The sequence below is a fragment of the Schistocerca nitens genome, chromosome 10, assembly GCF_023898315.1.
Source record: "Schistocerca nitens isolate TAMUIC-IGC-003100 chromosome 10, iqSchNite1.1, whole genome shotgun sequence".
In the NCBI taxonomy this organism is placed as follows: Eukaryota; Metazoa; Arthropoda; class Insecta; order Orthoptera; family Acrididae; genus Schistocerca; species Schistocerca nitens.
The window spans coordinates 143,038,646-143,056,555 of NC_064623.1; the positions used below are offsets into that span (position 1 = coordinate 143,038,646).

General features: G+C 45.1%; 1 protein-coding gene across 2 annotated transcripts in view; it reads left to right on the plus strand.

Annotated features, from left to right (window-relative positions):
- LOC126210315 (uncharacterized) overlaps positions 1-17,910 on the plus strand; it is a 141,044-nt gene that overhangs the window by 514 nt on the left and 122,620 nt on the right. The window lies entirely within an intron of this gene.

Sequence of the window (17,910 nt, forward strand, 5' to 3'; positions counted from 1 at the left end):
ATATCAGAATGGAAAAAAGATAACACTCCATTTTCCAAGTATTTTGGGAAAATGAAAAAAAACTCTTTGAAGCCCAAACTACACGTAATTAAAAATTCTCCGTTAAACAGTTGTAGTACTAGTAGCAAGACGCAAGGTCTCAAAATGTCATAATAGGAGTGTCATTAGTTAACGACTAATTAATGGTGAAACATGCTGGAATATTATCTTTTTTCCACTCGGTGTTTAAACACCTTTATAAATATTGATATGAAACACTATTGGGGCAGAAAATAATCCGAAACAAAATAATGAAGACAGTGGGTATTATATTTACTAAAAGAACAAAAAGTTGACCTAATAAAATTCAGAGAATCATCTCGAGATGCCTCATTCATCAGTGTCACTGTTCACTGTCTCAGAAGTGGGACACTGAACAATCTCGTCATAAAATGATCTATGTTTTTCAGGTACATTGTGTTTGACTATTTAGATGTCCTACTGCTTCACAGAGATGATAGCTATGTTTCCAACATACATTTTGCCTTCGCGAGCACCACATTCTATTCTTTCTTCAGCTTGAATGTCCTCTCAACTAGGCCATCATTGAACTCAAAAGCTTTCCCATATTCTTTAAATTTATTACTGTACTCCAAATGTCTGCGTGTAGTAGTGTTGAACGAACCACCACTTCTTGATGTTCTTGACTGCCTTCTTGAAGTAGCAGGGACACCAATCCTTGAAGTTCAGCACTTGGTTTTGAGACTTAACTACAAAAGGGAGTTAGTGTTCCTTTGCAGTTCCAATAAGTTCCTCATACTCTTCAGGCAAATAAATCCAATTGACTCTTGGAATGACTGTCATGGGGCAAGAAAAGTTCTGTGTCCTCAGACTGGATAGTAGTGGCTGATGATTGAGAATCTACCCATTCCTGGTAATTGTCAGTGTTTATGTATGTTTGTGATTCTGTCCAACACATGTATTGCTAAATACAGGGTGTTACAAAAAGGTACGGCCAAACTTTCAGGAAACATTCCTCACACACAAAGAAAGAAAATGTTATGTGGACATGTGTCCGGAAACGTTTACTTTCCATGTTAGAGCTCATTTTATTACTTCTATTCAAATCACATTAATCATGGAATGGAAACACACAGCAACAGAACGTACCAGCGTGACTTCAAACACTTCGTTACAGGAAATGTTCAAAATGTCCGTTAGCGAGGATACATGCATCCACCCTCCGTCGCATGGAATCCCTGATGCGTTGATGCAGCCCTGCAGAATGGCATATTGTATCACAGCCGTCCACAATACGAGCACGAAGAGTCTCTACATTTGGTACTGGGGTTGCATGGACAAGAGGTTTCAAATGCCCCCATAAATGAAAGTCAAGAGGGTTGAGGTCAGGAGAGTGTAGAGGCCATGGAATTGATCTGCCTCTACCAATCCATCGGTCACCTAATCTGTTGTTGAGAAGCGTACGAACACTTTGACTGAAATGTGCAGGAGCTCCATCGTGCATGAACCGCATGTCAACACAAGTGCCGAAGTCAACATTACCGTCCTTCAATTGGGCCAACTGGCGGTGAATTGAGGAAGTACAGTACATACTGACGAAATTAAAATGAGCTCTAACATGCAAATTAAGCATTTCTGGACACGTGTCCACATAACATCTTTTCTTTATTTGTGTGTGAGGAATGTTTCCTGAAACTTTGGCCGTACCATTTTGTAACATCCTGTATATGCAGTTCTTTCACTTCTGCAGGAATTCTGTTAATGAATTCAAAGACATATCTCCATACCTCATTAGGGCCTCTCTTAGCTTTTCCTTCTGTGTATGGTCATTCTCAAAAATCGGGCATATTAAAAAAAAAAAAAAAAAAAAAAAAGTTTTTATTTTGATAATAATTAAGTTTCATATATTTTATGTTAGCACAGTCAAGTAAATCAGTACTCCAATAGTGGTCCCAAAAAAATATTGTATTTTTTGAAAAGAACCAGAAAATTTATTCAGTGTAGTAACGGAGGTGAGTTTGGTAGTAATGGAGGTGAGAACTGCCTAAAATACCTGAATACTGTGAAGTTAGATTAATAATAGGCAGTGAAACATAAAGTGAATTATTTATTGTTTGTTTTACATTGCAGTATGAACAGATCAAGATACAAATGGTGTATAAGCTGAAATATTATAATTTTTCAAATCATCAAAGTAGTACTGTCCCCAGTTATTGATGTTTGGAGGATTTCAAATTGTCACAATTTCACATCATCTATATGAGAGTCATCCTCATTTTTAGGAAATACAAACAAACGGCCCTAGAAGTCTCAAGCCCTAGCGTGAAGGAAGGCTGTGAGCACAGCGAACAGCTTTGGAAACCAAAAAGACATTAGGCTATTATGTAAAACATTAATATAAACCTGCTCAGCAAGCTTATAAAAGTTACATAATTCCATCACTACTTTTTAAAAAGCAAATGAAGTAGGATTATTTCGTTGCATGATGCTAACTTTTTAATATTTTAAAAATCATAAGAGCCTAAACTTGTCTTAGAAAAAAAAAATCACTGCCTAGCTAGAAGATAAATTTCTCACTTTAAATGGAGATAGTTTTTCTAGTTTGATAAATAAGAAAGATTAAATAAATAATCACTAATCAACACTTCGTTACTACATTCTGACCCCCCATGAAGATCAGTTTTTAGAGGCTAGATTTCTTATCTTCTTAGTGTTAATTTACAGTTAATATGTAATCAGTTGATAAAAATAACATTTATAAATGTTTCAGTGTGGCCAAGCGGTTCTAGGCGCTACAGTCTGGAACCGCGCGACCGCTATGGTCGCAGGTTCGAATCCTGCCTCGGGCATGGATGTGTGTGATGTCCTTAGGTTAGTTAGGTTTAAGTAGTTCTAAGTTCAAGGGGACTGATGACCTCAGCAGTTAAGTCCCATAGTGCTCAGAGCCATTTGAATCATTTATAAATGTTTAAAACTTACCCAAAAACACAGAGTAATGGAAATGATGATAATTAATGTCAATATTTCCTCTTGGCACTATAATAGTTTGAGTTAAACTCTACAATCATACAAGCCACACTATAACTGCCCAAGAATGAAGATGGCAGCTTGCAGTTCCCCTTACATGAAGAAGACTGCTACTAGAGCACTGAATGAGACATTTATTGAACTAATAACTCTCATTGACAAAGGTGAGAATGTAGCATGAACTGGGTTTGAACAATTTTTAAAGAACTTTTAAAAAAGGGTTTCTGTAAAAACTATAGACATGTCTTGCTGTTAATAAATTTTCTGATTGTTAAACTGGTTAAAAATTTAAACCTTTTATAATACTTTGTAAAATTTAACTTAATGTAATCAAGATAAATGTAGGGAACAAGTAACAGAGGTGAGATCTAACATTCTGTCACTCAAATTTTTAACAAAAATGAATAATTTTATGCAAAAATAAGTAAATTATTGATTTAATATAGTTTTAAACTAAACTCAGATATTTGGAAAAAAAAACTTCAGTGCCTTTAAATTAAACATATTATGACATGGGACACAAATATGCATGATTTTTGAAAATGACCCGTATGTGTAAAGAACTGATATCTCGTTTTCTATATCATGAATGTTAAAAACATAAAACCCAAGTTTATGCAGATAAAACATTTCCTGGACTAGTAAAAATGGCAAAGGTAGCCTGTGCATAAAATCAAAATCAATGGCCATACATTAATTCTAGTCCTGCAGATTTCAGTGGCTTTCTGCGCTTCTGGTAAAACTTCTTGGTGCGCCTTTGTGAACCATTGGCTCAGTGACAGCTGCTCTCTTTGCTACCATATTAAGACATGAAGATTTTATTTTTATATTCAGATCTTTGCAGGTGCATCAAACATCGACTTGTGGCCTACCAAACTTGTGGTCATAGTTCTCTTTAAAATGTTTTGCTTTGCTGAGCTCGGGATGATTTTCAGTGATAAGTTTGTGCATTTTTTTAACTGTTAAACCGGACCCCAAATACGTTCCGGGAATGGAAGTGTAGTGTGACTAGTGTTTTAGAAATTAGGAGGTATGTTCACCAATTTTAGCTAGGGTTGTTCTGTCAAGAGTATTTACATGGTTTGAATGCTTTCCTGTCATGTCAGTAGATGACTTATTACTCTCTAAAGCTTGTTTAAACATTGCACTACTTTGAGACAGTATGCGAACTAATATGGACCTTATGACAAATTTCAAGCTGATTGAATTCTTTCTTTATGAAGTATTTGATGGATGATATGTTGTGTTTGGAACTTTTTGTAGCTGGTCAGTGTCTAGCAACATCCTATCTTTCTATCAGTCCTGACAAATATGTGTGTTTTTCGTTTTCGGGTGTACTGTACAAATTGTCGATCATACTCTGTTTCTTGAAAGCATGAAACCAGCCATGTAGTTCCTACAATATAAACAATGTGGACCAAATAACCCTTGCTTGTGGCAAATTCTCAACCTCTTTGTTGGCCTAGTTTCTCCATTTCCTTTAATGCTTATCTTTGTTCGCTTTCTTCTAGGCTCAGTCACATCCTCATTTGACGTGGACATGTTTCACAGAACCCAAAAGAACGCTCACTCACTGAGAAATAACTACTACCTACTGAACATAAACACATCCATGCAACAAGCAGCTCCAACTTACATTGTTAAAGAACTTCTATCAACAAATCTAGCCCTCATCGTCAACTCAGTCTCCCACCATTTCTGAACTTCTAAAACAATTGTGCACCTTTGAGTGGAAACAGAATAAGATAGCCTACCTAGAGTATTATATCTCCCCCATTCACACAAGTTTTCAGTCTCAATTATATCACTGAAGTTCCGTTGGAATATTCCCCATTCTTCATTCTCTGGATAGCAGATACAGATGACTACAAAATGACTCTCTTAGTGTAATCTCCCTTTTCTTGGAATATCAGGCCTTCCACTAACTCCTTCAATTGTTTAAATGACTCTGTGTGTGCTGTAATTAATCTAATCTTGCCATGATGATCCCTATGGGAGCGATATGTAGGAGTTTTAGTATATTCTTAGAGGCATCATTTAAAGTCGTTTCTTGAAACTTTGAAAGTAGGCTTTCCAGGATAGTTTACGTCTATCTTCAAGAGTTTACCAGTTCAATTTCTTCAGCATCTCTGTTATACCTCTCACAGGTCAAAGAACCCTATGACCATTTGTGCTGCCCTTTTCTTTATGTGTGCAATATGCACTGTTAGTCCTATCTGATATGGGTCCCACACACTTGAGCAATATTCTAGTATGGGTCGCATGAGTGATTTATAAGCAATTTCTTCTGTGGACTGACTGCATATCCCCAGTATTCTAAAAATAAACTGAAGTCTACCACTTCCTTTCCCCACGAATGAGTCTATGTCCTCATTCCATTTCATATCCCTACAAAGTGTTACACTTAGGTACTTGTATGAGTTAACTGTTCCAACTGTGACTCATCGATATTATAGCCACAGGATACTACATTCCGGCCCAAACTGCTGGAGTTGGTGATCATCTGTGCATGAGGTGTGCTTGCTGGTGTGTGCGAATGGTGTGTGGTGTGTGTTTCTCTTTTGCTGATGAGAGCTGTGATTGAAAGCTTTGTGTAAGTCTCTTTTAATTGCGCCTCTCTTCCAGTTAACATGTCTTCTTTATGGTGCATATCAATCTGTCTTTTCCTATGTTGTTTGAGGATACTACCCTCTTTCATTTTTTGAAGTAAGCAATTTTACATTTCTGGACATTATAAAGCAAGTTGCCAATCTTTGCAGCACTTTGAAATATTTGCAAGATCTGATTGAATATTTATGCAGCTTCTTTCAGAGAGTACTTTATTACAGATAACTGTGTCACTTACGAAAAGTCTAAGGTTACTATTAATATCATCCACAAGGTCATTAATAGACAACAAACACCAAGGATCCCAACATGCTACCTGGGGACGAACCCGAAGTTATTTCTACATCTGTCGATAACTCACCCTCCCAAAAAAATCAAATTTTGCGTATGCATATGATCATTATTTAGATAATAAGCGTGTATGTGGTACAGAGTTAAATAGTTTTCAGAAATTGGAAATACTGATTCTATTTGATTGCCTCGATCCAAATCTTACAGTATGTCGAGTGAAAAAGGTGACAGCTGCGTTTCGGATGATCGATGTTTTCGGAATCCCTGCTAGAGATACCTCATTATGTTTGAGCTCAGAGTATGTTCTAAGATTCTTCAATAAATCGATGTCAAGGATATTGGATGGTAGTTTTGTGGATGACTTCCACAGCCCTCCTTGTAAATGGGTGTGACCTGTGCTTTCTTCCAACCACTGGGCACGGTATTTATTTGAGGGATTTACGAAAGATTATAGTTAACAGAGTGGTTAACTCAGCTGCAAATTCAGTATAGAATCTAAGATGGATTCGTTTGGGCACTGGAACATTGTTCAGTTTTAATGATTTCAGCTCTTTCTCAACACCACTGACACTACTAATGCTTTCACTTGTCTTTTCAGTGACACAAGGTTTAAATCTAGGTAATCCTCTTGGGTTTTCCTTTGTAAAGGAACATTTGAAAATGGAGTTCACCATTTCAGCTTTTGCCTTGCTACCCCCAATTTCAGTTCTTGTCTCATCCATGAGTTACTGGACACTAACTTTGATGCCACTAACAGCCTTTACATATGATCAGAATTTCTTTGGGTTCTGTGAAAAATCATTTGACAGTTTCTGCTGCAGTAGTCACTGAAGCCTTCATACATTATTCTCGTGACTGCTAAGTACATTTCATTCAGCATCTCTCTCTATAGCCGTATGCTTTGTTTGATACCTGTTATGCAGTAGTCTCTGATTCCTTGAGATTTCTTTACAGTTACAGTATACCATGGAGGATGCCTCCCATAATGAACTGCACTGCTGGGTATATATCTATCCATGGTCAACTGTTCATTATACTTGAGAGCAATGTTTCCACTGCATAGTCCTGACCTGAGCCAAAAGTTTCCTCATTGAGATATGATACTACTGCTTTTTTTATCTAATTTGTTGAACATATATAGCTTTCTCCTTGGTTTAGCTGCCCTCTGCACTTTGGTGTTTATTGTTGCGACAAACGCATCATGGTTGCTGATACCAGTTTCAATGTGGTCATCCTCAAATGAGGTCAGATCTATTTGTTGCCATTAGATGTACTATATTTCAGTCATGAGTGGGCTTCTGAAGTATCCGTACCAAGTCATTTTCAGAAATGGCATTTAGTAGTACTTCACAGTACGTCTTGTTGCTCCCACTGCTAACAAAACTGTACATTTTTGAATTTATTGTTGGATTAGTGGTTCTCCTTTTGGTAGTGTAAAAAAAAAAAAAAAAACAGAATTAAAAATTGTCATCGACAGATTAAGGTATAATGTTCAGAGGACATAGTTATAGTATCATGGGGAACATAGGTACAAGTGAACTGAAGTTTTCTCTTAAGTTTTGGTTACCTCAGGAGAAGAGTATGGTGGGTGATAGGAGGATGCATTTATCATTTTATGCCCACCCCAATACTGAGTCTTTCCCTAACGATCTTGTATGCAACTCCAGTTTCTTTTTTTTTTCAATCCCGCGTCCGGCCATCCAGATTTAGGTTTTCCGTGATTTCCCTAAATCACTCCAGGTAAATGCCGGGATGGTTCCTCCGAAAGGGCACGGCCGACTTCCTTCCCCATCCTTCCCTACTCCGATGAGACCGATGACCACGCTGTCTGGTCTCCTTCCCCAAACCAACCAACCAATCCAGTTTCTTTCTGTGGATTTGAGTTTTTTGTCTGCTGCAACAAATACACCACATCTGTTTCACATTAGCCTGTCCTTTTGATACACGCTCAAATTTACCCCAGAAATCTGTCTTTTCCCAGACTTTCAAGTTCATTTTACTATATAGCGTTTCTGATAAGATTGTCGCCCTCTGAACATTATACCTTAACCTGCCGACAGCAATTTTTAATTCTGTTTTTCTCAAAACTACCAAAAGGAGAACTGCAAACGTATTCATTGTGTTCTGTATTACGTCCCCCATCCTCTTTTCATGAATTAGTTGTACATAAAATAGCCACCAAGTAGTGATTATTGAAATTAAATATTGTGTATAGACTTCTTGTCTGCAGCTCGTGGTCTCGTGGTAGCGTTCTCGCTTCCCAAGCATGGGGTCCCAGGTTCGATTCCCGGCGGGGTCAGGGATTTTTCCTGCCTCGAGATGACTGGGTGGTGTTGTGTCGTCTTCTTCTTCATCATCATCATCATTAATCCCCATTACGGTCGGAGGAAGGCAATGGCATACCACTTTCACTAGGACCTTGCCTTGTACGGCTCTGTAAAGAAGCATGGGACTTCATCATCATCATCATCAGACTTCTTATTCTATAGATTTTTCAAAGTGACATTACATTGCTTCCCCCTGCGGGTCCGGGGGTTAGAATAGGCCCGAGATATTCCTGCCTGTCATAAGAGGCAACTGAAAGAAGTCTCACTCGTTTCGGCCTTTATGTAAAGGTCCCCTGTAGGGTTTGATCTCCATTCTTCCAAATTCTTCCAAATTTTTCCAAAGAGCAAGTCAATTGGGGAAGGGCACCTTACATGGTGCACTGTGTCCATCATGCGCATCCTTCGTCGACGTGGACCTGCGCTTCCGCCCATTCTCCAGCTATTGGGCAGGGTTACCCTTCTGGGTGCGTTTTCATCCATCCACTGTGCAGTATCGTTTTCTGCGCTGACGTTGCTAATGGACTTCTTTGCACCTGATATCCAGCACGGTAGCCAGTCATTTGTGGTGGGGCCGCCATGTACCCTGTTGGTTGTGGCCCCCTGACAATACAGGGATCCCTCTGTTGATGCCTGCGCCATTAACTCCCCACATATGCCAAGGAGTAGGTGCCCATCCCCCTGGGGCATCGAGACTGCCAGCAGTGGCCATCCTACCAGGTGGCGTTTGCTGCAGCTGGGTGGCACCCGTGGGGAGGGCCCCTGCTCGGTTTGGGTGCCCTCAGGGTGGGTGACACACTATGAAGTGTAGTACGCCATCTCTTGCTGGTGGTCAAACACCAGCAGTCTCTAAGCAATCAAGGTCTAACTTCAGTGCTAAGAAATACAACCCCAAATCGTCCCCTCCCCCCCTCGCCACTGCCTGGCGACATCATGGGAGGACAGCATCCTCTGCGCAGTCACGGGCACTACTCGCCTGTGACAAGCTGCGGGGGGGGGGGGGTGTTTCTGTTTCATTCACGCACCATAAGAGCTTAAATATGGTCCAGGATATCATATTTCACACAGACGTTCTTTTGCAGCCCCAATTTAGAGTGGCGAGGTGTCCATTACATCTGGCGTGTCCATTGGGGCCCGAGGGATAATCGGGTTGCCTCCGGTGCCTTCATCTTGGCCTTCGAGGGTGACACATTACCCGAGAAGGTCAAGGTGGTGGTCTACCGCTGTGATGTAGAGCCATATACCCCTCCTCCGATGCGGTACTTTAAGTGCTGGAAATTCGGCCATACGTCTTCCTACTGTACTTCCAGTGTCACCTGGCGGGATTGTGGACGTCCTTCACATCCCAATACTCACTGTGACCCACCTCCCATCTCTGTCAACTGCAGAGAGCACCATGTGCCTTGCTTGCCAGACTGCAGGATTCTCCAGAAAGAAAGAAAATTAATGGAATACAAGACCCTGGAACAACTGACCTACACTGAGGCTAAGAGAAAATATGAGAGGCTACATTGTGTGCATATGACATCAACCTATGCCACAGCTATGACAAAGATTCTACCATATTCCGTTCCCTCGCGTACCCCCCCTGCAGTTCCAGGGGTTAGAATAGGCCCAAGGTATATTCCTGCCTGTCGTAAGAGGCGACTAAAAGGAGTCTTTCACGTTTCGGCCTCTATGTGATGGTCCCGTGTTAGGTTTGACCACCATCTTTCTAAATTTTCCTGAAGAGCGAACCAGTTGAGGAAAGGCGCCTGACACGGTGCGTTGTATCCATTGTGGATTGAGATCTTTAGCCCACTTTCTTGTCGTTGCATTGCAGCTCTGCTCATTCTCCATCTCTTGGGCAAGGACACCTTCCTGGGTACATTTTCCACCATGAACTATGAAGTGTCGCTTTCTGCACTGACAGTGACCATGGACTTCTTAGCGCCTCATATCCAGCACGGTGAGGCCACCATGTACCCTGTAGGTTGTAGCCTCCTGGCAACACAGGGATTGCTCTGCTGATGCCTGCGCCGTTAACTCCCCACTTACGCCAAGGAGTAGATGCCCATCTCCCTGGGGCATCAGGACTTCCGGCAATAGCCATCCTGCCAGGTGGCCCTAGCTGAGGCTGGGTGGTGCCCATGGGGAAGGTCCCTGGTCGGATTGGGTGGCATCAGGGCAAATGACACGCCATGAAGCGTAGTACATCATCTCTTGCTGGTGGTTCACCACCAGCAGTCTCTAAGTGGGCAAAGTCTAACTTCAATGTTAAGAAATATTACCCCAAATTGTTCCTCTCCCTGGTAACACCCTAGGAGGAACACCAAGTTAAGGACGGCAGTGAAGCTTATTCGCCCTGGTACCTTGTATGTAGGAGAGTTGATGTCCATGTCCAGCAGCATTTGGTGGACAATTTGGGGAGGTGGAAGGCTTGTCCAAAATGCGCTCTGGGTCAGTCTTGATAAACACAGCATCCTCCGCCCAGTCACGGGCATTACTCGCTTCTGATGAATTGGGGGATGTTTCTGTTACCATCACGCCCCATAAGAGCCTAAATATGGTCCAGGGTATTATATTCAACAGTGACCTTTTTTTTGCAGTCTAACGACGAGCTGCGCGTCAATTTAGAGTGGGGAGGTGAATGTCTAGCGCGTCCATCAGGGTCAGACGGATAATCAGGTTGCCACCGGTGCCTTCATCTTGGCCTTCGAGGGTGACACATTGCCCAAGAAGGTCATGGTGCAAGCCATATATGCTTTAAGTGCTGGCAGTCCGGCCATATGTCTCCCCACTGTATTTCCAATGTCACATGTCGAAATTATGGACATCCATCACATCCCAATACTCCATGTGCCCCGCCTCCCACCCGTGTCAGAGGCAGAGAGCACCATTCACCTTGCTCGCCAGACTGCAGGATTTTACAGAAGGAGAGGAAAATCATGGAATATAAGACACTCGACCGACTGACCTACACTGAGGCTAAGAGGAAATTTGAGCACCTACATCCTGTGGCTATGACCTCCTCTTATGCAGCTGCTACGAGAACAGTTGTTGCCCCATCAGTTCCTCACATTCCTGTCACCTCTAAGAACCAGAAGACTACACCTGTCCCCTTGACGGTGGGGGGACACTTCTCTCCCTGTTGCTCTCGCAAGCAACACCCCCGCCAACCATCGGGGATCAGTTTCCACTTCTGAGGCGGAGGAGCATAAGTCTTCTTCGGTTCCTCCTGCTAAGAAGGGGTCCCTTGGGTCACTCCCTTCCCAGATTTCTGCTAGTGGGAAAGACGACACATGCCGGTGATTGAAGAGCCGAAAAGCACCTGGTCGTAGGGCTTCACGCTCGTCCTCAGTCCTGGAGACTGAACCAGTGAGGTCCTCCCAGCCAGGGAAAACCCAAGTCCCCCTGCGGGTCTGGGGTAAGAATAGGTCCGAGGTATTCCTGCCTGTCGTAAGAGGCGACTAAAAGGAGTTTCATCCATTTCGGCCTTCAATGTGATGGTCCCCATTGGGGTTTGACCTCCATTTCTCAAAATTCTACAGAAGTACGAGCCTTTTGGGGAAGGACACCTTACGTGGTGTATCACCGGCCCTCAGTGCACTAACAAGGGAACCTCCCCATCGCACCCCCCTCAGATTTAGTTATAAGTTGGCATAGTGGATAGGCCTTGAAAAACGGAATACAGATCAATCGAGAAAACAGGAAGAAGTTGTTTGAAACTATTAAAAAAATAAGCAAAATATACAAACTGAGTACTCCATGCGCAAGACATGCAACATCAAGGAGAGTGTGAGCCAAGGAGCGCCGTGGTCTCGTGGTTAGTGTGAGCGGCTGCGGAACGAGAGGTCCTTGGTTCAAATCCTCCCTTAAGTGAAAAGTTTACTTTTTTTATCTCCGGAAAGTTATGATCTGTCCGTTCGTTCATTGACATCTCTGTTCACTGTAATAAGTTTAGTGTCTGTGTTTTGTGACCGCACCGCAAAACCGTGCGATTAGTAGACGAAAGGACGTGCCTCTCCAATGGGAACTGAAAACATTTAATCGCAAGGTCATAGGTCAACCGATTCCTCCACAGGAAAACACGTCTGATATATTCTATACGACACTGGTGACGGCATGTGCGTCACATGACAGGAATATGTTGTTGACCCACCTAACTTGTACACTTGGCGGATGGGTAAAAAGATTCTTCTACCTTGCTCGATTTAGGTTTTCTTGTGGATGTGATAATCACTCCCAAAAAAGTGATGAAAACATAACGGACGGACTGATAATAATTGTCTGAAAATAAAAAATTAAACTTTTCACTCGGAGGAAGACTTGAACTAAGGACTTCTCGTTCCACAGCCGCTCACGCTAACCACGGGACCATGGCGCTCCTTGGCTCACACTGTCCTTGATGTTGCCTATCTTGCGCATGGACTACTCAGTTTGTATATTTTGCTTATTTTATCATAGTTCCACACAACTTCTTCCTGTTTTCTCGATTGATCTGTGTTTCGTTTTGCAAGGCCTATCCACTGTGCCAACCTATAACTAAATCTGAGGGGGGTGCGATGGGGAGGTTCCCTTGTAAGACCTTGGCACTCATCATCGTAACGGCATCGTAACTGCACCCACTGTTCATCAATTTGGGCCTAAACACCTGATGGGTTGCACAAGTTACACCCATAGTGCGTCCCCACCTGCACCTATGATCATGATGGACTTTCCATGGCACCCGAAATCCAGCACGGTAGCCAGCCCGTTGTGGTGGGGTCGTCATCTACCCTCTAGGTTGTAGCCCCCTGACAACACAGGGATCGTACTGCTGACACCTGAACTGCACCCTCCCCACGTAAGCCAAGGAGTAGATGCCCGTCTACCAGGGGCATCAGGACTCCCGGCAACGATCATCCTGCCAGGTGGCCCTTGCTGAGGCTGGGTGGCGCCCGTGGGGAGAGCCCCTGGTCGGAGTGGGTGGTATCGGGGCGGACGTTTCGCAGATGAAGCGTCAACATGCATCAGGTCGCTCTGAGGCCGCGTCTTCTAAGAGGAAAGGTTCTGTCTCTGGTTCTGGTACTTCTGCCTTTCCCCCCTTGGCCATTGGCCACTCTCTGGGAGGAAAGACAGGCCCGCTGGCTTGGGGCGAAATACTTCCCCCGCTATTTAGTCTGTTCTCGGACCGATGGGGGGACGTTCGCCACCTCCAAGCCCATGTTCTTTGTACAGCATATTGAGGATATCTTCGGAGAAATCGAGGCTCTTAGTAAAATGCGTTCGGTGTCCATTCTCATAAAGACCACCTCCGCTACACAGTCGGCGCGCTCCAGGCATGCGACCGACTAGGGGACATCCCAGTGTCCATTGTCCCACATCTGGCGCTCAATAGGACGCAGGGGATTATTTTCCATCGGGACCTCCTGCTGCAATCTGATGAGGAGCTCAGGGCCAATCTGGAGCGCCGTGGCATGCATTTTGTCCGGTGAGTCCAGTGCGGCCGCAAAGATTGGCGCGTCAACACTGGGGCCTTTATCCTCGCCTTCGAGGGGGATGTTCTCCCGGAGAAGGTAAAGGTGATGTGATACCGGTGCGACATGCGACCTTACGTCCCGCCTCCTATGCGATGCTTTCGATGTTTGCGCTTTGGGCACATGTCGTCACGGTGTGAAGCTGAGCCCCTTTGTGGCGATTGTGGACATCCTCTCCGTTAGGGACATACATGCACCCCACCACCTCAGTGCGTCAATTGTCCTGGCCTCCACTCGCCTAGATCTTTCGACTGCCCCGCATATCAGAAGGAGAAGAAGATACAAGAATTGAAAACCTTGGACCGTCTGTCTTATTCTGAGGCCAGGAAGAAATATGACTGCCTCCATCCTGTGATGTTGACAACGTCGTTTGCTTCGGTCGTGTCCACTCCTTCCACAGTATCCTCATCCGTATCCTGTCCCCTCCTCCACCTCCTCACCCCATCCGGGATCTATGCCTCCGCCTCCCAAATCCCACCCTTCCAAATCCTCCTCCCTCGCAGCCCCTGCCCCCTCTTCCCCAGGGGCCACCCTTCCTCCTCCTCCTCCTCCTCCTCCTCCTCCTCCTCCGCTGCCTGAGAAGCGATCCTCTTCTCAGGCATCCATCGGGGAAACGTTACGGACCCCTGCTTTCAAGGTCGAGCGTTCAAAAAAGGACCCCGAGCGTGAGGACTTTCTTCAGGTCCAGCCCCCGACAGTCGCTGCTCCCGGCCATCCTCAGTTTTGCGGGGATGCTCTGCTGCCAGGCACTCAGCTGGCCTGTCGTCGGCGGACGATGCTGCCCCTCCTACGCAACCCAGGAAGGTGGCTGCAGCTGGCGACTACTCGATGGAACAGGATCCGCCTCCCGATGGTTGTAGTGCTGTTCCCTCGAAACCTGGCCCTCCACGGCCAGCTCTTCACCCGTTTCATTCCCCCTTTCTCTGATTCGCTATGGCTCTGTTACATTAGAACATAAGAGGTATTTGATCTAATTGGGAGGAATTACAACTGCTCCTCCACCTGCACTGTCCGCTCGTCATCGGTCTCCAGGAAACAAAGTTACACCCAACTGACTGTATTGTTTTTACCCACTATACCTCCGAGCGATCTGACTTAACCCCTGTGGACGGTATTCCAGCTCATTGTGGGGTCATGTTGCTTGTTCGGGACGATGTCTATTACCATCCCATCCCCTTGACCACCCCACACCAAGCAATAGCTGTCTGTATTACTCTTTCTGCCTTTACTTTTTCTGTTTGTACTGTCTACACTCCATCGTCATCTGCAGTTAGTCGGGCTGACATGATGCGCCTGATTGCTCAGCTTCCTCCGCCTTTTTTATTGTTGGTGACTTCAATGCCCATCATCCCCTTTGGGGTTCTCCTGCATCCTGTCAGAGAGGCTCCCTCTTGGTGGATGTTTTCAACCATCTCAATCTTGTTTGCCTCAATACTGGCGCCCCGACTTTCCTCTCAGACTCTACTCATACCTACTCCCACTTGGACCTCTCAATGTGTTCTACCACTCTTGTCTGTCGGTTCGAGTGGTATGTCCTTTCTGACACCTATTCGAGCGACCATTTCCCCTGTGTCGTTAGTCTCCTGCACCATACCACATCCCCACGTCCCTCGAGCTGGAACATACCGAAAGCTGACTGGGGACTTTACTCTTCCCTGGCGACCTTTCCGGACCAAGATTTTCTCAGCTGTGACAGTCAGGTCGAATACCTCACGGCTGTTATCATCAATGCTGTCAAACGATCCATTCCTCATACTACCTCTTCTTCACGTCGCGTTTCAGTCCCCTGGTGGAATGAGGCTTGCAGAGACGCTATCTGTGCTCGAAGACGTGCTTTTCGCAACTTTCGCCGCCATCCTACGCTGGTGAATTGTATTAATTACAAACGACTCCGAGCGCAATGTCGTCAAGTCCTCAAAGACAGCAAAAAAGCTTGTTGGGCCTCTTTCACAAGCTCCTTTAACAGTTTTACTCCCTCTTCTGTCGTCTGGGGTGGCTTGCACCAGCTGTCGGGCATTAATGCCCACTCCTCGATACCTGGCCTGACTTCGGGTAATGAGGTGCTTGTGGATCCTGTGGATGTCTCCAACGCCTTCGGCTTCTTTTTCGTGGAGGTTTCAAGCTCCGCCCATTACCACCCTGCCTTCCTTCCCAGAAAAGAGGCAGAAGAGGCTCGGCGACCTTCCTTCCACTCACTGAATCTGGAAGATTATAATGCCCCCTTTACCATGCGGGAACTCGAACGTGCACTTGCACTGTCCCAGTCCTCTGCTCCGAGGCCAGATGCCATTCACGTTAAGATACTGACACACCTTTCTCCAGCAGGCAAATGCTTTCTGTTTTGTACCTATAATCGCGTCTGGACCGAAGGTCAGGTTCCCACGTGTTGGCGTGAGGCCGTCGTTGTTCCCATACCCAAACCCGGGAAGGATAGACACCTTCCTTCCAGTTACCGCCCCATTTCTCTTAAGCTGTGTCTGTAAGGTAATGGAGTGTATGGGTAATGCTCGGTTGGTTTGGATTCTTTTATCTCGACGGCTACTTACCATTGTTCAATGCGGCTTATGTCGATGTCGCTCTGCTGTTGACCACCTTGTGACCTTGTCGACGTTCATCATGAACAGCTTTTTGCGAAAGCGCCAAACGGTAGCTGTGTTCTTCGATTTGGAGAAGGCTTACGATACCTGTTGGAGAGGAGGTATCCTCCGCACTATGCACAGGTGGGGCCTACGTGATCGCCTGCCCCTTTTTATTGATTCATTTTTAACGGATTGAATGTATAGGGTATGTGTGGGTTCCGTATTGTCCGACGTCTTCCTCCAGGAGAACGGAGTGCCTCAGGGCTCCGTTTTGAGCGTAGCCCTTTTTGCCATAGCGATCAATCCAATTATGGATTGCATTCCACCTAACATCTCCGGCTCTCTTTTTGTCGATGACTTCGCGATGTACTGCAGTGCCCAGAGAACATGCCTCCTGGAGCGCTGCCTTCAGCGTTGTCTTGACAGCCTATACTCATGGAGTGTGGCTAATGGCTTCCTGTTCTCTGAAGAGAAGACGGTTCGCATCAACTTTTGGCGATATAAAGCATTCCTTCCACCATCCTTACATCTCGGTCCCGTTGTTCTCCCATTCGTGGAGACAATGAAGTTTTTAGGGCTCACACTGGACAGGAAACTTTGTTGGTCTCCGCATGTCTCTTATTTGGCTGCCCGTTGTACACGTTCCCTTAAAGTCCTCAGAGTTCTTAGTGGTTCATCTTGGGGAGCAGATCGCACTGTCCTGCTTCGCTTATATCGGTCCGTAGTTCGATCAAAGCTGGATTATGGGAGCCTCGTCTACTTGTCTGCTCGGCCATCCCTCTTATGCCGTCTCAACTCCATCAATCATCGGGGGTTACGTCTTGCGACCGGAGCATTCTGCACTAGTCTCGTCAAGAGTCTTTATGCTGAAGTTGCTGAATTACCATTGACCTACCGGCGCGACGTACTGCTTTGTCGGTATGCCTGTCGGCTGATGTCAATGCCCGACCAACCCTCTTATCAGTCCTTCTTTGACAATTCTCTCGACTGTCAGTATGGGTTGTATGTGTCTGGCCTGCTGCCCCTTGGAGTCTGCTTTAGTCGCCTGCTTCGACAATTGGATTTTGCCCTCCCTACCGCCTTCAGAGAGGGTGAGAGCCCGACACCACCTTGGCTCCAGGCTCCAGTTCACATTCATCTTGACCTCAGCTCGCTCCCGAAGGAGGGTACTCCGGATGCAGTGTATTGCTCACGGTTTGTCGAACTTCGTGCGCGACTCGCCAGTAACACCTTTATTTACACTGATGGCTCCAAAACTGACGATGGTGTCAGTTGTGCCTTTGTCATCGGGAACGTCACCTTTAAATACCGGCTCCTCGACCCGTGTTCCAGCTTTACGGCCGAGCTTTTTGCTCTCTATCAGGCCATTTAGTATGTCCGCCGCCACCGCCATTCTCCGTATGTACTCTGCTCTGATTCACTCGGTGCTCTTCAGAGCCTTGGAGCTCCATATCTGGTCCATCCCTTGGTGCAACGGATCCAGCAATCCCTCCATTCTTTTGCTGATGATGGCTCTCGTGTTAGCTTTATGTGGGTTCCAGGCCATGTAGGAGTGCCTGGGAATGAGACTGCTGATGCTGTGGC